Source organism: Bos javanicus, chromosome 22 (assembly GCF_032452875.1).
Source record: "Bos javanicus breed banteng chromosome 22, ARS-OSU_banteng_1.0, whole genome shotgun sequence".
NCBI lineage: Eukaryota > Metazoa > Chordata > Mammalia > Artiodactyla > Bovidae > Bos > Bos javanicus.
The window spans coordinates 43,325,792-43,348,801 of record NC_083889.1 but is presented as its reverse complement, the minus strand read 5'-3'; positions in this window follow the sequence as shown (position 1 = coordinate 43,348,801).

The following is a 23,010-nucleotide window of genomic DNA, read 5'->3' as shown; positions in this document are numbered from 1 at the left end:
GGGGAAAAAACTGCATACAAATCAACCATGTTAAAGATGCACAGCCTTCCTCCCAGAAAGTTCATGTCTGGAAGTTTATTCTGAGGATATAATTGTGGGTTTAAAATTTTAACTACCAGGACATTTAGAGAAGCATTTGTCTGTAATAGTGATGGATAAACTACCTAAATATCCAACAGTGGGTCATTAGTTAAATAAACTAGTATCGCCATCCAGCAGATTGCTGTGCTTACAAAGTCTGCAGGAATATATTCATACTATATTAAGTAATAGAAGGAGTGTAGAATAACCTTGGGGGGGAAAAGTGTAGACGTACAGAATATGTTTATGGCAGGAGGACTCGGAATGATCTCGTACCCGGGCTGCACACTAGCGCTTCTGCCTGTATGATTGAGGGTCAGTTCTTTTCTCTTTTTATGATTTCTGATTTATTTTTAGTAGTAAGTGTATGTTGCTTTTGTAAATGAAAAAGCTATTTGGTTTTGCTTTAAATCAGAAACAAAAAGAATTCTGCAGAATTTTAAATTGCTTTTTGTAATTGAATGAGTAACTTGTTATGGTACCTACGTTTAAAGGAGTTGATGTTCATTTGCACTTACAGATTCTGGTGTGTTCATTTAAAAATCAGTCTTACAATTTTAAACATGCTTTGTACAGATGTATGTAGAACTAGAATACTGGAAGAGGTCTTAGTAATTTGTTCTTAGCTTTTTGCCTATCCAGGCGAAAACCGAGAGAATTTTTGACTCACGGTAGGAACTATGGATAAGTTTTAAAGTTAGGATGAAGATGATTCCTTTTTGCTACTCCATATTGTGTCTCCGTGCTTTACTGGTTTTATATCCGTTCATTTAGCAACTACTTTTTGAGTGTCTGATGTGAGGCATTGTGCCGGTCCTGCCGGTACTCAAGTTTCTATTGCCAAAGAGCCTTTGATGTGAAGGAGAAATACAGGCAGGGAGGCTGGCAGTCTCAGTCTAGGGTGCTAGAGGAAGACATAGGAGCCTGTGGAACCATTGAGAGAGGGTGCATTTCCTCTCACCTTCCACGGTCCAGCCCAGGGACATCTGGTCACAGAGTCAAAGTGAGTTTCCTTTCGAGGCAGTCTGGGGAACAGGACTGGTTTCTCTCGAGGTACCTGGATTTACAAACCCCTGAGATCTGAGATTGATTTTCCTAGAATAGGAGAGCATGTTTAAAGTTTTATGTACTATCCTAGAGTTTTGCCCTGTTAAATGGTTTGAACTGTACCTTGCAGCTACTGAAGGATTTAAATTTTAGGTGTGCAGCATTATAATCCAACATCTCTGTACACTAGAAAGTGATGACCACCGCAAGTCGTTACCATCAATCATCGCCATACAGTTAACCCCTTACCCACTTTGCCCAGCCTACCTACCCTCTGGTAACAACTGACCTGTTCTCTGTATCTGAGACTTTGTTTTTGTTTTACTTTGTTTGTTCATTTGTTTTATTTTTTTTTAGATTCCACGTATGAGTAGTATAGTTTCTCTGTCTGACATTTCATTCACATAATACCTTCAGGGTCCGTCCATGTTGTTGGAAATATTACTGCATGTTGTAACATTCTTTGTTATATCTGAGTATTATTCCACTGCACACACATACCATATCTTTATCCTTTCATCCATCAATGGTGACACTTAGGTTGTTCTCATATCTTGGCTATTCTAAAGAGTGCTGCAATGAACATAGGGGTGCATATATCTTTTTAAATTAGTGTTTTTGTGTTCTTCAAATAAATACCCAGAAGTGGAATAGCTGGGTCATATCAGTTCTAATTTAGATTTAATTTTTTGAAGACATTCCATACTGTTTTCATAGTGGCTACACCAGTTTTTTCAGTACTCCCAACAGTCGACTCTTTGCAACTCCATGGACTGCAGCACGCCAGGTCTCCCTATCCATCACCAACTTCCAGAGTTACCCAAACTCCATTGAGTCGGTGATGCCATCCGATCATCTCATCCCCGTCCCCTTCTCCTTCGGCCTTCAATCTTTCCCAGCATCAGGGTCTTTTCAAATGAGTCAGCTCTTCGCATCAGGTGGCCAAAGTATTGGAGTTTCAGCTTCAACATCAGTCCTTCCAGTGAACACTCAGGACTAATCTGCTTTAGGATGGACTGGTTGGATCTCCTTGCAGTCTAAGGGACTTTCAAGAGTCTTCTCCAACACTACAGTTCAAAAGCATCAATTCTTTGGCACTCAGCTTTCTTTATAGTCCAACTCTCATATCCATATATGACTACTGGAAAAACCATAGCCTTAACTAGATGGACCTTTGTTGGCAGAGTAATGTCTCTGCTTTTTAATATGCTATCTAGGTTGGTCATAAATTTCCATCCAAGGAGCAAGCGTCTGTTAATTTCATGGCTGCAGTGTCCAAGGAATCTCTTTTACCTGTATCCTCTCCACGTTCATTATTTCTTTTCAGTAACAGCCATTCTGACAGGTGTGAGGTAGTATCTCACTGTGGTTTTGATTTGCATTTCCATTATAATTAGTAATGTTGAACATCTTTTCATGTTCCTATTGACCATCTGTAGATCTTTGGGAAAATGTCTGTTCATATCCTCTGCCCACTTTTTAATTGGGTGGTTTGGAGTTGCCTTGTTATAGTTGTTATAGAGGGTATTTTTTCTTAAAAAGGTGAAAGTGTCCTAGTCTGGGCCATGGATTGGATGGAACCAGTAAACCCTGGCACATGAAGGCAATCACCGTATCTTGTTACATGTGTTTACAGTGCTGCTCATTTAGCAGATAGACCAGCTCCATATTTCTTCCAAAAGATTTCAGCCCAGATCATACATGATTTGTTACCCTGTTATGCAAAGACACTGAGATAAAGCCTATGAAAAAGACAAGAGCATTGAGAATAAAAGCAGAAGGGACTGGGGCCTGGGTAGGAGAGAAAAGGAGCTTTTTCTGGATATGCTCCAAACTGTCCACACTTGCTGTCCACTTGACCTTTTCATCTTGACCTCTGGAGTTGGCCAGAGGACACGTAGGTAGCCAGGTTCCGTTTAGCAGAGATTCAGACTTCTGTGAAATTACATCCTAGTGGATTTGTTTCAATCCTAAATTTTTCTGTATTTCTCTGATTTTGTTCCACATAGAATTTGAAGCAGGCATGTGTGCTTGGACAGCATATTTTTCCCTCTTAAATGGCAGGGCTCCATTCCTGCTGGGCTGAGAAGGCTTGCTGGTGGTGGGCTGTTAAAGCAGATGAAGGAGCACCAGTAAGGAAGCAGCACCAAAGGCACTTAAGAAACCTCGGCTGTTTCCACTTGAATCACAGGTTTCCGCTGTAAATTACTTCACTGTTCATAAATCTTTGCGTAGTTATACCATTCCGGTTTTGGTTGAAAACTTGCTCTGAGATAATTAGCCTATGCTTATTTAACCTCCCTCATTCCCGCCATTCCTTAGACTCCATAACTAAATTCAAAGAGTTCATGTGTTTTGGATATTTTTTACTGTCTGAGCCACCAGGGAAGCCCTTTGGGATATTTTTAACCAAATTTTTCTTTTCCTCCGTGTACATAGAGCTGATCACAGTTTCTTCTACAAACAAAATTTGCTGGAGTTTGAAAGTTGGACATTTCTGATTTATTGCTTTATGTAGCTAATAAAATCACTGACAAAAATCCATGAGAAGAGTTGATTTACTCATGTAATTTTAGTAAAAAAAAAAAAAAGCTTTGTATTTTAAATACTTAAGCCAAAAATTAGGTGATGAGTTATATATGTGCTGTGTCCACATAAAACCCTTTCTTTGTGAAGTGAGAATGTACTGTGAGGAAGAGTACGAACTGTGATAGTACCCACAGTAAACAGAACCTTTGGCCTGCTTAAATCATCTGTCTTTGAATTTGTTTTTCTGGTCTCATTTTATAGCAAACTCCTCAAAATTTGTTTTAGTTACCCATTTCTATACAACAGTTTACCCCCAAATTTATCAGCTTAAAATAGCAAACATTTATTATCTCACACAGCTTCTGAGGATCCACGAGCAGCTCAGCTGAGTAGATCTAGACCACGGTGTCTCTTGAAGTTGCAGTCAAGGTATTGGCTGGGGCTAGAGGATGCCTGGCTGTTAGCCTAAGGCCTCATTCAGTTCCTTCTCAGGAAGGCATCTCCATAGGGCTGCTTCAGCACAGCAGCTCGCTTCCCCAGAGTGAGTGAATGAAGAGAGCGAAGAGCACACAGAGGAAGGAAGTCTGAGCCTGAAGGGACCTGCTGTCACTCTGCCGACGTTCTGTTGGTCACACAGGTATAATAGCAAAAACTTAGAAACAACCTGAATGTCCATCAGTAAGAGATAGAGATGAACTGGGACCACACGATGGAACGCTACACAATAATTAACATTAATGAGTCTGAATGTTATCAGTGCTGGTAGAGCTCAAATAACGTTGAATGAAAAACAAAAGCCATTCTGGTGTCTTTGTAGGAAATGTTTAACTACTGTCAGTAGATAATAACTTCATATAGTTATGTACAGTTATATGAAGTTCTTATGCTTCTGGGATGATGGTGGGAGAGAAATAAGAGACGTGAAGGAGAAACAGAAGGGACACCAGCTTTAACGGACATAAATGCTTTCTTTTTGTTTAAAAGCACATGTGACAGAATTTAATACTTGTTCATTTGGGATGACAGGTGCAAGAGTGTTGCCTATATTATAGTCTTACGTGCTTGTGTTTGAAGAAAAGAGTTCTGATTAAATAGACCATCTCTGTAAGAGTGGTGTATTTTACTTATGCAGGCTCCACTGTGACCAAAGTGTCGGCGGTAGTTGGACAGGTTTCAGTTGAGTAACCTAAAATCACTGTCTTTATTTTGCTCTGTATTGTGCCTTTTTTAAAAAGAGCTGTTTTAAATTCATTAATACCATTTTATGAAATGCTGTCATTCTTGTGGGCGAAGGGACCATATTACCCAGACTTTCAGCAGCTGGGCCTCAGGCAGGCTGACAGTATTCCTGATAATTGCCGCTTTGGCAGGAGTTGCTGTGAAAGTGAGAAGGAATTCTTAATCAAGCAAGCCCTTTTGTGTCATCAGCTAAGGAAGGAGCTTACTGAGTCAAGCAAGTTGCTCTTGGCCTCCCAGAAGCCTCTGCTGCAGCCTTCCCTACAGCTGCAGCCTCCTGATTGTGTGGAGGTATTGGCTAGGGCGGATCGTTTGTGGAGCTGGTGACCGGAAGTCAACGTAGGAAAATCAAGTCTCTGCTAGTCTGTCTGTCCAGCGACAGTGAGCCAAGCTGGGTGTTGCAGAGGAAATTGACTAGAAAGTAGAGAGGGGTACCTGACTCTTGGCTCCAGATGATTACATGCCCGGCATGACTATTGCCATTATCTTCTGAATTGTCAAGAGAGACTGGAAACTGGACTTTTATGTTCACTTTCCACATAAAAGGGGAGGGGAGAATGCACTCTGTGAAGCAAATAAAACATATCTGCAGGCTTTTTTTTCTTTTGCCAGTGTGACTAACAAGCTGGCAACCTCTGTTCTAATCAGGCCTAGATTTGTAAAGTACCAGAAGTGACTTATGCCAGAGTTGGACTTAGAACAATAAAAATGTTCCAGAAATTTTGGAACTAGACTTAGGGTTGCCAACATTTTATTTTGTCGAGCAGTAACATTTTAAATTTTTATTATAAACAAACCACAGCTACTATTTACTTTGACTCTAAAAAATAAGATGCATCTAATAGTGGTCTGTAATTCCTTATGAAACCCTGGAAGAAGCCAGATTTGTTTTGGGATTGAAAGTTTGTACATTTTGAAAGGTAATGTGGTGCATAGAATACTTCATAATAACATGTAAAATTTTTGCAGTGAACCATATGAATATTCAACTAAGTGGAATACGTGAAAGCTATAAATAACCATGTGTCAGTTCAGGACAGGATTATCTGCCAGATGAGTTTTGATGCCAAACCAAAGACTTGGTTTTCAGAGCTCTTTGGATTCTGGGACCTGTATCAAAAAAAAAAAAAAAAACCAGAACAGTCCTTTAAATGGACTAACTCTGTGAAGCCCTCAGCATGCTGCCCTTATGTTTTTCAGGTCACCCTACACCCTCATAGACTGCCCTGAGGATTGGACATTTGGGAGCTTCTTTTGTGGGCCAAGACAAATCTTTATATGCTTCCCCACTTTCACTTGGCTCCCTCTTGCAATGGGAAGCACATAGCCAGCCGCATGTGGCAGCATCTCCTGTAACAGACAGTGTTCCTGCCACCAAGTCCGCAGTCCTTGTGTCTCCTGACTGCACGGGTCCCAGTTCCATCTGTTTGCCCCTAGAACTCACCTCCTCCTTCCATGACTACTCTGCAGCCAGGGAATGCACCCACCCAAGCCAGCCTGAGGTCCAGTGAGCTGGCTCCCCCAAACTGTCCCTGCCATGTGGCAAGGCCACCTCCCAGTCTGAGGCTCCTTCTCCAGCCACCAGTGCTTCGTCAGGATAGTCAGAAATGGCTCTCAGAGGGTCTGCACTGCAAAGAGTGTGGTAGGATTGGTCAGTTCAAAATAGCTTCCTCCATGCCTCCTGAGGAAGTGTCTACTGAACCCTAAGTCATACTGACGCCTCTCCTTTCAGAATCAAATGACTTCCAGGGAACAGCTGGAGACATTGGTAGGGGGAAAGGCTCTGACAGGCCTTGAAGGAAAGATTTGAGCTTTTGGGAGGATGTTACAGGAAGGCAGTGCAAAGGGGAAGGGAGGAAAATGTCAGGTGTGTGAGTGGTTTCGCGCACACTGGAGTGAGGCCTGGAGGAAGAGCCGGGTTTGGGAGGACCCCTGACATTTATTTGAGGTGGAATAAATGATCGAGACAGAGGGAGCAGGGTGTGCAGAGGGTGCCCCTCCACACTGCGCAGAACCAGCAGGCCAGCTTCAGCTGAAAGGGAATTTATCATGAGGCCACATTATATGCAGGGCATTTGTTGCTCTGTCTCTCCCAGTCGCCTTCAAAAATGCCCCAAGCAGCCTCCCTGCCCTCAGCCCCTGGAGGACTTTTTCTGTGACCCTCCTCCTCCCCCAGCACTTTCCATCCCAGGGGTCATCTTTGTGTAGCTTCAACCCCCTATTAAAATGAGCTTCTCCTGGCAGGACTGTCTGCTCGCCGCCCTGCCGCAGCCCCACACTGCCCTGTGAGTTTTCCGATTTTCTCCATGTTGACCGTGCTTTGGCCTCCCTGTGGGGAGATACCAAATTTCCCCTTCCAATCTCCTACAGTCCCTTCCAAAAATTCCGATCTCAGGCTCTGGGCATTTATTGCATTTTTATGATCAAAGCTCTTATCCAAGCAGGATGTTTTCCATACCAGGAAGCTTACGAGGATCCAGAGTGACTGACGGGAAGAGGAGTGAGATGATCAGTTTTCTCCAGTTCCTGGGTGAGTTTAGCTCAAGACAAGGAATTGGACTTTTAGTGTAGCTTCTGTGAACACTAAGCTAAGCACATTAGTTAATTCAGCACACGTCTACTTCCTTTTCTTTGTAACTTTTTATTCTGATGTGATTTCAAACCCACAGAGACACTGTAAGAACAACACAGGGAGCTCTCGTTTACCCTTCACCCAGATTCACTGACTGTTTACACTTTGCCCCATTTGCTTTATCATTCACGCACACCTTTTTTTCCCTGAATTGTTTGAGAATGTCAGCTCGTCCATCATGTTCCTTTGCTTTAGTATGTTCCTAAGAACAGACACGTTCTTGGCTTTTTAACTTTACCAGAAGTGCTAGTTTCTTGACCCTACTGTGGTGCTTACTGACAATCAGAGGATTTCGGCCCAGAGTTGTCACAGGGCCTCCTTCCTCCTGACTAGACCCTGCAGGGACAGAAACTCACACCAAGGTGTAGAGGGCTGGGTTGTCGTCTTGGAAAAGTTTTGGATAAAAAATGCAAGCCCTGTGACTTCCCTGAAGGTGCAGGGGCTTGAACTCTGTGGTCCCAATGCAGGGGGCCCAGGCTCGATCCCTGGTCAGGGAACTAGATCCCAAATGCCACAACTGAGAGTTCGTAGCCACAACTAAAGATCCCACATGCAACTAAGGCCTGGTGCAGCCAAATAATTTTTTTTAATGCAAGCCAGGTCACAGCTTCAAAGCCAAGCATAATTTGGGGAAGGTGGCATAGATTAAGCTGGGACCTTGTAGCATATTTTTTTCTGGCTACGTGTTGCCAGAATCAAAAAGGTAAAAAAGTTGCATGGTTGCACATGCAGCGAGCGGTTTCTCTCCTATCTTACCCCTTGCTGCTTCTGGTAATAGTTGCGGTCCTCACAAGTGACCTAGAAGTTGTCTTTCTTCCACCGCTGTCTATGCAGGAGTCCCTAAATCCTTCCTGCTCTTAACCAGGTTCCCAGAGATTCTGGAATTCAGAGGCTCCCAGAAGGGCGGTGGGCAGTCGTCTTCTTCAGGGTCCCCACTTTGTGGTCAGGCATCATGGACAGATGGGCAAGCAGATCAACCTTTTTCTTTCTCTGATTGTAAAATTAATACCTGCTTATTGGGCACTTACCTGGTAGTCCAGTGGTTAGGATATCACCTTCCAATGTAGGGGGTGGGTGTTTGATCCCTGATCTGGGAGCTGAGATCCCACATGCCTCAGGGCCAAAAACGTAAAACAGAAGCTGCACTGTAACAAGTTCAATAAAGATCTTAAAACTGGTCACATTAAAAAAAAGTCTTTAAAAGATACCTTGTTACTGGGAGAGAAAAGCGTACATTTAGAAAAATATGAAAAAGAGTTACAGATTACCTGTAAGCCTACTATAGTTCTTGTGTTTATCTTTTTAGACTTGCTGCCTCAGGAATGAGTGTCGTGTAGCTAGGAATCCACACTCCGGAGTCGTCAAATCTAGACAGTTCTGTCTCTGCCATTACTACCAGAGTTTAGAAACTAACCTCTGAGGTACAGTTTTCTCATCTGCATAATGGGGTAATGATAGTACTTGGTTAAATAAGCTGATGCATGGCAAGGGCTTAGTCCAATGCGTGGTGTAAAGCAACTGCCAACAAATGTCAGTTCTGGGCAACAAAAAGGGGGCTTCCCAGGTAATTCAGTGGTAAATAATCCACCTGCCAATGTGGGCTGGAGACAGATTCGATCCTTAGGTTGGAAAGATCCCCTAGAGGAGGAAATGGCAACCCACTCCAGTGTTCTTGCCTGGAGAATCCCATGGACAGAGGAGCCTGGTGGGCTACAGTCCATGGTGTTGCAAAGAGTCAGACACGACAGCAACACAGCACAGGTAACCGAAAAGGACTCATGCCGGAAAGGAAGCCTGCTGTTTTAACAGTGGTTTATTCATTTCAACAAGTATTTTTTGAGCACCCACTGCACGCTAGGCATCGTGCTAAGCACTAGCAAGCTAACTAAACAAATCCTTATCTTTGTGAAACTTACATTCTCTTGGAGAGATAACAAACTTGTATATGTGATAAAACATGTCATGATCAGAGGAAAGATCTGCAGGAAAATTCGGCATGATACAGCAGATAGAAACACCATCAGGCAGTTGCCATTCAAAGCAGGAAATTCCCCGGCCATCCAGTGGTTAGCGCCCCAAGATTTCAGGAACTAAGATCCCACAAGCCGAGGGGAGGGGCATGGCAAAGAAAAAATTCAACAAAAGAAGAACCAACAAAGCCGTCAGAGAAGCCCTCTTTGAAAAGCTGATGTTTGAGCCGACGTCTGAAGGAAATGAGGGCTCTGAGTGACTATCTGGGGGAAGGCAGAGAGAGCAGCCTGTGCAAGAGCTTTGAGACAGAAGCATGCTTGTCATGTGTGAGGGCGAGTTAGGAGGCCAGTGCAGCAGGGAGGTCAAGGAGGCATGGGGACCCAAGCTCTATGAGCCACTGAAAGGATTGTAATTATTTCTCTGAATGAGATGAGGACCCGGGAGAGGGTTGAGGAAGAGGAGTGATGTAATCAGACCCTCATTAGATCTCAGTACTTGTGTGTCGCTTTTTTTTTTTCACTGTAGTGAAAAGCTACACCTTAGTCCTCCAGACTGTCAACCAGCACTCCCAACCCTGTGGACGCCCACCCCGCCCCCCGACCTGCAGCATCACTCAGTCCACAGCCTGCTTCACACAATGCTCCCCGACAAGACCTCCTCCCCCGGCCCCCGCCTGCAAACCTGGACAGGATTTACATTCCGGAAACATGCCCTGGCGCCTCCAGGCCAGGCCATACCCCCAGCCTTGCTGTAAGCTCCTCACCAGCCAAAACAGCCAGTGGCCAGCATCACCCCGGGTCTCGCCATAAGCCAGTTCCCTTACCTGGGAGCTTGTTCTCCACTCTGATCTGCCCTCGTGCAGCTGGCGTCATGACCGGTTAACCTGCACAAGATAAAGCCAGAGGGCGCGGAAGACAGGACCCCACCCCAACACTCAAGGTTGGGCAAAGAAGCGTGCCCTCAGGGCCACCCAGACAGCCCCCCGGGAAGGAACTCTGTTCCTCCCCAAGCTCTCGCTCTGTGGAGAAAAGGGCCGAGAAAGCATTTTACAAGTTTGTGTAGAGCATTATGCAAATAGGAGAGCAGTTAGGGAAATGACTGGAGTTTAAAATCCCAGGTTCTAGTTTAATACCCCATTTTTCTGATAGCTGCCTCCTCCCAGACGTTGGCAATGTCAGCCCCAAACACCTGAACTCCCCCCAAACCCCAGCATATTCCCCAGCTTCTCCTTTGCTGTGCTTGACACAAAGCAGGTCTTGTATAAAGCGAGGTGGGGGCAGGGAGGGGAGGGTGGCCTTGCTTTGGAGCACACACTTTCACCTCCTCGCAGTTCATTGTTTTCATACAGAATTCCAGATGCACAGGGCAGGCAAACAGAAGTCTCATTCATAGCCAGCAGGCCCCTGGGCTGCTGTGTTTCCCCGCCTCCTCCCTCTTGCCTCTCATTTCAGTCCTGTGTGAAAGTTATGAAGGTGGTAGACTTGGGGCAGAGCACGCTGAGGGTGTCCTCCCCGGAGGCTCTGCTGGCCTCTGGACGTGACTGGATTCCAGGCACGTGCCGCTGACCACTAGTGAAATGACCTTGAATGAGTCACCTTTCCCTTCTTTCTTGAAAAGTGTGGTTCTCAGATTCTTTCACAGTCTGGTGCTCCTGACAGCTGTTCATCAAAGTTGACGTGTACTTATTATAATACTTCATGCCTCCTCCTTCCGTTCAATTCAGTTGGCACAGAGCTGAGCATGAGAGCTCCTGATGGTCCTGGGGAATCTTATCATGGGTTAAAAAGCCTGTCCTTGCATAGGACACACATTTCTGACTTCCCACCACTTTCTCTCTCTTCAGACAAGACCTCACACTTCCCTGTTCTTGTTACCTGAAACTAGTAACACTACAAACTGCACTGCACGTACAGTTTTTTGTTTAAAGGCTTACGTCATGGACTCCCTCAGCCCCACACCTTCAGGTCCGCACAAGGCGCCACACTGATGACGGGGCTGGGCAGCAGGGGAGGCTCCAGGCCTGTGGGTCGGGGTGGGGAAGGCATCTGATCACAAAATCCAAATATGCACTGTGTTGCCCTATTTATCAATTTATTTATTTCTTTAGCAGCATCAGATCTTAGTTGCAGCATGTGGGATCTTTGTTGCAGTACACGGGGTCCCCGCAGAGCAGGGGTCCCCAGCCTCCAGGCCATGGACCGGTACCTCCTGTCAGATCAGCAGCAGCATTACATTAGAAATAAAGTGCACACTAAATATAATGTGCTTGAATTATCTCAAAACCACCCCCTCCACCCTAGCTCCATGGAAAAATTGTCTTCCACAAAATCGGTCCTTGATGCCAAAAAGTTTGGGGACCACTGTTCTAGAGCACACAGGCTCAGGAGTTGTGGCACAGGCTTAGTTGCAATATGCGGGATCTTAATTTTCTGACCAGGGACAAACCCATGTCCCCTGCACTGTAAGGGGGATCCTTTTTTTCTGGCTGTGCTGGGTGTTTGTTGCTGTGCTGGCTTTTCTGTAGCTGAGGCGAGCAGGGGCTACTCTCTAGTTTCTGTGTGAGGACTTCTTACTGTGGTGGCTTCTCTTGTTGCAGAGCACAGGCTCTAGGGCATGCAGGCTTCAGTAGCTGCAGTGTGTGGGCTCAGTAGTTGCAGCTCCTGGGCTCTAGAGCACAGGCTCAATAGTTGTGGCACACAGGCTTAGCTGCTGCGTGTGTGGCATGTGGGATCTTCCCAGATCAGGGATCAGACTCGTGTCTCCTGCACTGGCAGGTGGATTCTCTACCACCAAGCCACCAGGGATGTCCCTATGGGTTGCCCTCTTTAGGTGAGCATTAATTTAGCTCTGGCGCACTGGAGGAGGTGTGGGTGACTGGTCTGTGGAGATTTTCTGGGCAGTTAAGAGAATGAAAACTGAAATGTGCAGTCTCACACAAAGTGGGCTGTCTTCAGGGAGTCAGTGTCTTCAGGGTCTTCTGGAAAGTGGAATTTGGGCATTTATCATGTACACTTCCTTGTGTCTAAACGTTATACAGTGAGGATTTATCCATTTTAGACCACATTTCATAAATCTAAGATGCTATTGCTTGAAAGCTATACTACCATGAAGAAAAACAGTTACCAAATTATCCCTTTATGTCACCAATTAGTAAGACATGTCTGGGTTTTTCAGATGTTAAAATGTGTGTGGGGAGGGGAGTGGGGAACATGTTAGAATTCGTGAAATGCAGTAATTATTTTTTTCTGGAGGCTTTTAGAGGGATCTGTTCCCTGCCTCCATCCCAGCTGCTGGTACTTGCTGGCAGTGCTTGGGGTTTCTTGGCTTGTAGACATGTCAGTCCAATCTCTGCCTCTGTCGTCACATGGCCTCCTCCTTGTATTGCATGTATCTGTAGTTTCCAGACCTCCCTCTCCTTATAAGGATGCAGGTCATTGGATTTAGAGCCATCCCTAATCCAGCATGACCTCACTGTAACTTGAGTCCATCTGCAGAGAACCTACTTCCAAATAAGGCAACATTCATAGGTACCGGTGTTTAGCACTTGACCATCTCCTTCTGGGGTACACAGTTCAGCTTGTAACAGCACTTACCTAACTCATTTCCCAGGACTCACCATCACAGACCCCTGGCTTCTTGGGACAGTTTGAAGTGCTGGAAAGAGCAGAAAACTTGATAGTTCTGGTGTCAGCTACCAAAGGTCTCAAGTAGACCTGAGACCTTGATTGGTCTCGGGCATTCTAGGATTCCATGTAGGCCTATTAACAAGCCTCCAGGGAGAGCTAGGCAGCTTCATGGCTGAAGTCAGTACTGCACTGGGTAGAAAAATGGAGCTATCTTGCAGACTTCAGCTCCACTCCTCACTGTGTGTGGCTCTGAACAGTCTTCATCTCTCTGGACCTCAGTTTCCTCATCTGTGAAATGGAGGTGATAATGGTACCTGCTCCATAAGGTACTGTTTAAAACAGAACATATGACGCTGTAAACAAATAAATGTTCATTGTTATTAGTCTAATAGCTCCCACTCACAGACTCACAACTTTGCTCCTTTTTAGCGTGAGAAAGGCTGTCCTACTAAACCATTGGAAAGTTCCCCTTCCTTCCTAGGCCAGTCATTGAAGAAAAAAAAATTTATAAGTCTGTCTTCAATCTCCAGCATACACAGCAAGTTCCTGATTAGGGTGAAGGAGGCCGCTCTGATTTTCACCTGCCCAGGTGATGTGTAGGCAGATGCCAGCCCAGCCCCCAGCCTTGCTTCCAGACTTGCCCTGCTTTTGTGACCGGCCTCTTCTCTGGCTGGTTGCTCTGGGTCTGATGTGGAAGCTGATTTCCCTGGTCCCTTATCAGCTGATGCAGCTGGCAATTTCCTATTCAGACACTGGTGAACCCCGGTGAGTTAGACAGAGGGTTTGGGGCCTAGTAACAAAGGTTGGAAACTAGAGCCTCTCCAGCCAGAAGTAAAACTGACTGGCTAAGCCTGAAAGAGCAAATTAGAGGCCTTGGCCTTTGTGATCCCAGTTGGGTGGGGCGAGACCTCTTTGCACGTAGTGAGCACCTCACACACTGGTCCTTGGGAAGAGAGCAGCTCCTGCCCTCTGCAGACAGATCCACCCTCCCTCCTCATGTAGCCAGCACGGCCAGGCCAGGCCAGCACCCATCACTGCTGCAACTTTGATCATTGTCTGCGACATAAAAGCGCCAGCTGGTAAAGTGCAAAGGTCCCTCCCACCCGGGCCTCTTTGACCCTAAGTTCATCTGGGAGTTCTTTGAGAACATACCTTTTTGCCCTCAAAGTGTCCCCCTTTTCAGCCCTGGGATAGAGCAGGATTCTTTCTGGGCTTTCAACTTTTCTTTTAAGAGAGTGAGGATTTCTAGAAAAGGGAACATTATAGAGAAAGGAAACAGACCAGTAATTGCCTGGGGCTGGGAGTGGAATTGCCTGCAGATGAGCAAACTGGGTAATGGAAGTGTTTGAAGACTGGCTTGCACTGGTGAATGAGCCACTGTGTAATTCACTCATCAAACAAGATTCTTCCTGTGGGTGAATTGTACAACACATAATGTACTCTGAGATAAAGGTGTTTAAATGTGTGTGTGTGTGTGTGTGTGTATGAATGTGTGAAAGTCACTCAGTCATATCCGACTCTTTGTGACCCCATGGACTATACAGTCCATGGAATTCTCCAGACCAGAATACTGGAGTGGGCAGCCTTTCCCTTCTCCAGGGCATCTTCCTAACTCAGGGATTGAATGCAGGTCTCCCGCATTGCAGGTGGATTCTTTACCAGCTGAGCCACAAGGGAAGTCCATATATATAAGCTCATATACATAAAATGGATTCTTTTAACATTAAAAAAATATATATTCTTTGGCTGCATCAGTTATTTCTTCATTTAGTTATTTCTTCAGAGGGAATGGAGATCATAATTTTCTGGGTAAGTGGATGGAGGTTTGAGGAAAGGCTTCCTGGAGGAGGTGGCATTTGAGCTGTCCTGATATTCTGACAAGAATGATGGAGGCAGAGAAGGAAGCAGGTGATTACCATGTGGGCTTCTCTCTAGTTACAGTGCTTAGTTGCCCAGCCAGGGATAAAACCCACAACCCCTGCATTGGAAGGCGGATTCTTAACCACTGGACCACCAGGGAAGTCCCTTGAATGAATTCTTTTAAAACCAGAGTTGGTGAGGGATTGCCATCTTCTAGGTACTTACAGGATGTCCTCAGTCGATGGCTATGAATTTGGTTAAAAAAAAGAGTGGAGGAGAAGTAGAATTGGAAGTCTTGATCTTTGTGAAGTGACCAAGGGCAGGTCCACACTCTGTGACATCCTGAGATGATGTTCTTAGATGATGAGGGGTGCTCGGCTGAGGGAGTCTCTGCTGGGAATCCCTTGCCCGGCTCTCGGTGCTGCTGACTCTCCAATCATACCAGGCGCCACTGTGAGCTTTGCCTTTGCCACAGAGCTCCTCTGTCTTCCTGTCTTTGTGCAGAGAATTTCCTCCCTCCAGCCCCGAGGAGCAAACGCAGCCAGGAACAATTGGAAAATCCAGATTGGCCTGGCCTTGTTTTCCCCTAAGCCTGGCTTAGTCCTTTGACTTGGACTAGAGAAGCAATCCCAAGAAAACCCCCTCACAGATGGAATGGGTTAAGCACCTACTGGACATTTATATACTTTTTAGGCTTTTCTCTCTCCTGGCAGTTCTGACAAGTGGCCTCACAGGAGATCAGAGATAGACACTTATCTAAGGCCACACTGGTGTTAAGTGCTGAGCTTCCTCCTCTTTGCACTAGAAGCCACCTCCTGGAAGGAGACCAGGCTGCATGTTCAGGTGGAAGGTGATTTGACTTGTTTGGTAATCACCTGCCTCCTTCTCTGCCTCCATCATTTTTGTCAGAATACCAGGAGAGCTCAAATGCCACCTCCTCCAGGAAGTCTTCCCTCAAACCTCCACCCACTCACCCAGAAAATTATGATATCCACTCTCCCTCTGGGTGCCAGCAGCAAAGACCCAGAAGCACGAGAAGTTTCTTTCCAGAAACTGTGAGTAGCTCCATCTGGAGCCTGATAGGAATGAGGCTTTGGGAGTCAGAAGAAAACGTGGTCTTCCCCCAAGGGCAGTGGGGAGCTACAGCAGGGTTCTCAGCTGGGGTGGTTCAAGCAGATGTGGTTTTAAAGAGGGTGGTTCTAGCTGTTGGGTGGAGACTAGATGGATCAGACTGGGGCCAGGAGGGAGCTTAGGGGACCAATGAGGAGACTGCAGCCGAGACCTGCCCCGGGAATGATTCAGCAGGAGGGCACGGCCCAGCCCTTCCCTTCACCTTTTTCCTCCTTCTTCACCCTGTTCCTGTCCCATGTCCCACTCCAGAGTTTATCTGATGAGCTCCAGGAAGCACTCCATGGCTGCCTGGCTGCTCCTACCAGACTTTTTATCTGGCTCCTTCTGGAAAGAACGCAGAGCGATGAAGGGCAGACCCGCAGGGCAGCATGACTGTGGAGGAGAAGTGGAAGTACAGGGCTCTGAGCTCCCAGGTTGGGCTGGAAACAGGCCGCAGGCCAAGAGAGAGTCATGAAACAACTACTCCTGGCTGACTCAGGCCCTCCTGCCCTTCTTATCAAGCCCAAGGAGCGATAAGGGTGCAGTTACTGGACCGCAGGTTCTAGGCCTTTGTTTGGAGCGGCCAGGAAGTGACTTGTGGGTTTTATCATGCCTTAAGGAGAAGGGCTGACTCATAGGGGTGGGGGTCTGGGTGTGTCGGGTCCACAGGGTGGGGAGTGGGGTGCAAACGCCAGGCCCCGCACCACCAACCACCAAAGGCCAGGGGAGAGAGGTCCCTGGTGGGAGAGGGTCCAGCTTCCACACCCACCTCCTGACAGCTGGCCACAGGCAGGAGGAGTCCTTGCCCTGCTGGCTTAGGATGGGAGGGGTGGCCCAGGGCGTCTCCTTTCCTTTTCAAACAGAAAATATTTCCAGAATATTATTCTGTTGACTATCTGCTAAGTGCCAGACACTAAGGGCTCTGCTGGCACCCATTTCCTTTCATATTTACTCCAGTAACAACCCTGGGGGGTCAGTGTTACCATTCTCCATGTTTTGTAAGTGAGGAAACAGAGGCTCAGAGAGAGGAAGTGAATCGCTCAGATTGATGCATCTAGGAAGCAGTAGATTCCAGATTCAAGCCCAGCCCAAAATTCACAGACAACTCTCTTGAAAAACCAAAATAGGCAGGAGGAGGGGATGGGCATCAGTTTTGTGAACCCCTGGGAGCCATCCATAGCTTGCATCGAGTTCTCAGGGAGCCACAGAAGACCACAGCCCCAGGGAGCCCTCCTAGTGAGGTGGGCAGGGTTCTTTTCCAGCTCAGTCCCCTCACCTGTATGATGTGACAGACTGGCTCAGGTGTTTTCCACAAGCTAGAAGGGAGGTGATCAACCCCCAGTCATAAATGAGCTGTTGGATGACTGCAGTGGGCGGGCTCCTCTTTCAGGCTTTTAGAAGGGGTGGGGGGCGGGGGAGGGGGAACGGGTGCGGCGGGGTGCTTGGAGATGAGATAAAAGAACAGGAAATTCCCAACCCAGTGGGAGAGACAAGGCCCTATTAGTCAAGACAGAAAAGCAATTTCCAAAAAAGGGAAGGTTCTGGTCTATGTCACTGAACCATCTATTTGCCAACAGGCCTCTGCCCCCTCAGCATTTCTCAGTCAGGTCTGACATTGATCTCTGCTCACTTGCTGAATGCCCCAGGCTCATGTCCTCCAGCTCGCTGGCCCTGGGGGAAGGACAGTCTCTGGCCCAAAAGTCCCAGAGCAAATTCTGACTGGTTTATCTAGAGTCACATGCCTCATGGGGTTTTATGATTGGCCAAGCCTGAGAAATCTGTATGTAGGTCAAGAAGCAACAGTTAGAACTGGACATGGAACAACAGACTAGTTCCAAATCAGGAAAGGAGTACATCAAGGCTGTATATTGTCACCCTGCTTATTTAACTTATATGCAGAGTACATGCGAAATGCTGGGCTGCATGAAGCACAAGCTGGAATCAAGATTGCCGGGAGAAATATCAATAACCTCAATTACGCAGATGACACCTTATGGCAGAAAGCGAAGAAGAACTAAAGAGCCTCTTGATGAAAATGAAAGAGGAAAGTGAAAAAGTTGGGTTAAAATTCAACATTCAGAAAACTAAGATCATGACATCCGGTCCCATCACTTCATAGCAAATAGATGGGGAAACAATGGAAACAGTGACAGACTTTATATTTTGGGGCTCCAATATTACTGCATATGGTGACTGCAGCCATGAAATTAAAAGATGCTTGTTCCTTGGAAGAAAAGCTATGACCAACCTAGACAGCATATTAAAAAGCAGAGACATTACTTTACCAGTTAAGGTCCGTCTAGTCAAAGCTATGGTTTTTCCAGTGGTCATGTATGGATGTGAGAATTGGACTATAAAGAAAGCTGAGTGCTGAAGAATTGATGCTTTTGAACTGTGGTGTTGGAGAAGACTCCTGAGAGTCCCCTGGACTGCAAGGAGATCCAACCAGTCCATCCTAAAGGAAATCAGTCCTGAATATTCATTGGAAGGACTGATGCTGAAGCTGAAACTCTAATACTTTGGCCACCTGATGCGAAGAACCGACTCATTTGAAAAGACCCTGATGCTGGGAAAGATTGAAAGTGGGAGGAGAAGGGGATGACAGAGGATGAGATGGACATGAGTTTGAGTAGGCTCCGGGAGTTGGTGATGGATAGGGAAGCCTGGCATGCTGCAGTCCACGGGATTGCAAAGAGTTGGACATGACTGAGCAACTGAACTGAACTGAAGTTTTGTCTCATATGCCCATCCTTCCTGGGATCTTGTGCAGAAACAGCAGCAGAACCACACAGGATGGATGGGAGGTGGAAGGGGAACAGATGGAGGGAAGCAAAAGCCACAGGATCCCAGGAGCTCTCTCCACCCATCCACCCTTTCCACACCAGGGTTCTGCTTGACCATGCCTGTTTGTATGCTAGAAAGTTATCACCAGGGAGGGGCCACTCTTCATTTTCATTTGTTATTATTGTTCAGTTACTAAGTCATGTCTGACTCTTTGCAACCCCATGGACTGCAGCAAGCCAGGCTTCCCTGTCCTTCACTATCTCCTGGAGTTTGCTCAAATTCATGTTCATTGAGTTGGTGATGCCATCCAGCCATCTCATCCTCCCCTTCTCCTTCTGCCCTCAATCTTTTCCAGCATCAGGGTCTTTTCCAATGACTTGGCTCTTTGCATCAGGTGGCCAAAGTATTGGAGCTTCAGTATGTGTCCTTCCAGTGTATATTCAGAGTTGATTTCCTTTAGGATGGATTGGTTTGATCTCCTTGCTGTCCAAGGGTCAAGAGTCTTCCCCAGGATCACAGTTTGAAAGCATCCATTCTTAGGCACTGCTGCTGCTAAGTCGCTTCTTGTCCGACTCTGTGCGACCCCATAGACGGCAGCACACCAGGCTCCTCCGTCCATGGGAGTTTCTAGGCAAGAGTACTGGAGTGGGTCGCCATTGCCTTCTCCAATCTGTACATGACTCCTGGAAAAACCATAGCTTTGACTATACAGACTTTTGTCGGCAAAGTGATGTCTCTGCTTTTTAATACACTGTCTAGATTTGCCATAGCTTTCATTCCAAGGAGCAAGCGTCTTCTAATTCCATGGCTGCAGTCACTGTCCGCAGGGATTTTGGAGCCTAAGAACATAAAGTCTGTCACTGTTTCCACTTTTCCCCATCTATTTGCCATGAAGTCATGGGACCAGAATGCCATGATCTTAATTTTTTGTATGTTGAGTTTTAAGCCAGCTGTTTTCACTCTCCTTTTTCACCCTCATCACCCTCATCTTTAGTTCCTCTTCACTTTCTGCCATTAAGAGTGTTTAGTCAAAGATTTTCAGCCTCAGCACTATTGACATTTCAGTTCAGTTCAGTTCAGTCACTCAGTCATGTCTGACTCTTTGCGACCCCATGAATCGCAGCATGCCAGGCCTCCCTGTCCATCACCATCTCCCAGAGTTCACTCAAACTCACATCCATCGAGTCAGTGATGCCATCTAGCCATCTCATCCTCTGTCATCCCCTTCTCCTCCTGCCCCCAATCCCTCCCAGCATCAGAGTCTTTTCCAGTGAGTCAACTCTTCGCATGAGGTGGCCAAAGTACTGGAGTTTCAGCTTTAGCATCATTCCTTCCAAAGAACACCCAGGGCTGATCTCCTTCAGAATGGACTGGTTGGATCTCCTTGCAGTCCAAGGGACTCTCAAGAGTCTTCTCCAACACCACAGTTCAAAAGCATCAATTCTTCAGCGCTCAGCTTTCTTCACAGTCCAACTCTCACATCCATACATGACCACTGGAAAAACCATAGCTAGACGAACCTTTGTTGGCAAAGTAATGTCTCTGCTTTTCAATATGCTATCTAGGTTGGTCATAAGTTTCCTTCCAAGGAGTAAGCGTCTTTTAATTTCATGGCTGCAGTCACCATCTGCAGTGATTTTGGAGCCCAGAAAAATAAAGTCTGACACTGTTTCCACTGTTTCCCTGTCTATTTCCCAAGAAGTGATGGGACCAGATGCCATGATCTTCGTTTCCTGAATGTTGAGCTTTAAGCCAACTTTTTCACCCTCCTCTTTCACTTTCATCAAGAGGTTTTTTAGTTCCTCTTCGCTTTCTGCCATAAGGGTGGTGTCATCTGCATATCTGAGGTTATTGATATTTCTCCTGGCAATCTTGATTCCAGCTGTGTTTCTTTGAGTCCAGCGTTTCTCATGATGTACTCTGCATATAAGTTAAATAAGCAGGGTGATAATGTACAGCCTTGATGTACGCCTTTTCCTATTTGGAACCAGTCTGTTGTTCCACGTCCAGTTCTAACTGTTGCTTCCTGACCTGCATACAGTTTTCTCAAGAGGCAGATCAGGTGGTCTGGTATTCCCATCTCTTTCAGAATTTTCCACAGTTTATTGTGATCCACACAGTCAAAGGCTTTGGCTTTGACATTTAAGGCCAGATAATTCTTTGTTGCTGGGGACTATTCTGGGCACTGTAGGATGTTTAACAGCATCTTTCCCCTCTGCTGCTTGGACAGTGAAAACTGTCTCCTGACCATGCCAACTGTCCCCGGGGACAAGATTGCCCCTGGCTGAGAACTACTGGCTTAGATGATCCCAGAAGGCGGTCTTGAGGCAAGGATCTCGGGAAGCAGGGAAGTGGATGGGGAGGAGAAGATATTGGTGCCGCGTGTGTAAATGAGCAGGTTGTCATTGTGGGGCTTGGTCCTGAAGCCGAGTCCCTCTAAAACAGAGTTCTTCTGCTGAGTTTATGACTAACCTGTCTATCAAGAACTTTCTTTTCTTTTTTTTTTTTTTGTCCTCCTCCCTTTCCCCTGAGAATTGAAACACATCAAAGAAAAGGGGGAACTGAAACCGTGTGTGGTAATATAGAAACAAAGGAAAAACAACTGAGAAAAGCAATACTAGCGTGAATAATAGATAAAACAGAGTCCTAGTCTCTCCTCGAGGGATATACCTAGCCACCTGACCCATATCTGAACTGCTCTGCAGAAACTTAAGACCCGCACCCACCCACCCACCCACCCACCCAGATGGAGGATGGTGACCACATGCTGAGTACAAGCACTAGACCCCAGATTGATTGGAACCAGAAGGTTGATTTCAGAGAGTCCTGAAACATCACCCTGTTCCCTCACCACCAAACAATCAGAAGAAAGTCCATGAGCTGACCACACACCCTGCAGCCCTCGCCGCTACTGTTGCCTCTGAAAGTCCTTCCCTGAAGCCATCGGGCAGTTTGGCTCTCTTGAGCATGAGCTGCCCATTCTCCTTGCTTGGCCGTGCAACAGACATTGTACTTCTCCTTTACCACAACCTGTCTCAGTAGACTGGCTTTGCTGCAGACCCGAGTTTGGCTTGGTTACAGCCCCACAGGGGAACTGGGAAATGGTGTGGAATAGGCAGACTCAGGAACCGGGGAGCTGGAGTATTTGGGTGCCATCTCCCATCAGACTCCTTGAGGACCCTGGGAGGGAGGTGCTGTTGGTTCTAGGGCACATGAGACCTGCTGTGTGGCACAGGGTGACCCCTAGCAATGCAGAGAAAGCAGGTGCTGGCAGCTGAGGATTGGGCCAATGGTGAGGGACAAGTGAGAACACACTCAGGAACCCTGAACAGCGTTCCTGTTGTTTCTTCCTTCCCTTGTTTCTCCCCTTCTGGCAGATGTAACCACGTCAGGATCTGCTTCTCAGCAGGGTCTATGGGCTTCCTTACTCCCAGGTTCCCATGTTTAGCACTGTCTTTCCTAGCACTCCAGCCCCATCGGTCAACTAGAATCCTGATCCTCCTGTGTCCAAGCTGTGTGACCTCAGGCAGATTTCTTAACCTTTCTGGGCTTGAATTTCTCCTATGTAAAATGGGGCTAATGAGCTAATGATAACCTGGTACGTGGTTCCAGGTTATGAAGCTGAAAAGAAATAGTGTGTAGACACACAACTAGCTTCACTGTCCGCCTGCCCATTAGGAATCCGGGGGCAAACTTCCCCACAAGGCACTGAAAGCAGGGCTGGCAAGCATGCCTCTGCTCAGGGCAGGGGAGCCATTTGGAGGAGGGCTGAGTCAGCAGACACGCTAGACAGGGAGTCAGGAGCCCTGAGTAATTACAGCAGCCGAGGCAGTCTGAGCGTTTGTCATCCGCACCCACTGATTCCTCATCCAAGGCCCAGGGAAGCTGGTGATGCAACCTCAGGGCCCTCTGTCGGGCCTTCCCACTGTGGAACTTGGGACAAGTCCTCTCTGTGTGTTTTCCTTTCTGAAAAATGGAGACAAGTTGGCCAAACCGGAACAATATTATCACAAAACCTGACATTTAGGTGCCTGCTGTATGCATGCTTGGCTTCCCAGGTGGCACATGGGCTCTAGTAGTTGTGACTCCCAGACTCTGGAGCACGGGCTCCGTAGTTGTGGGACATGGGCTTAG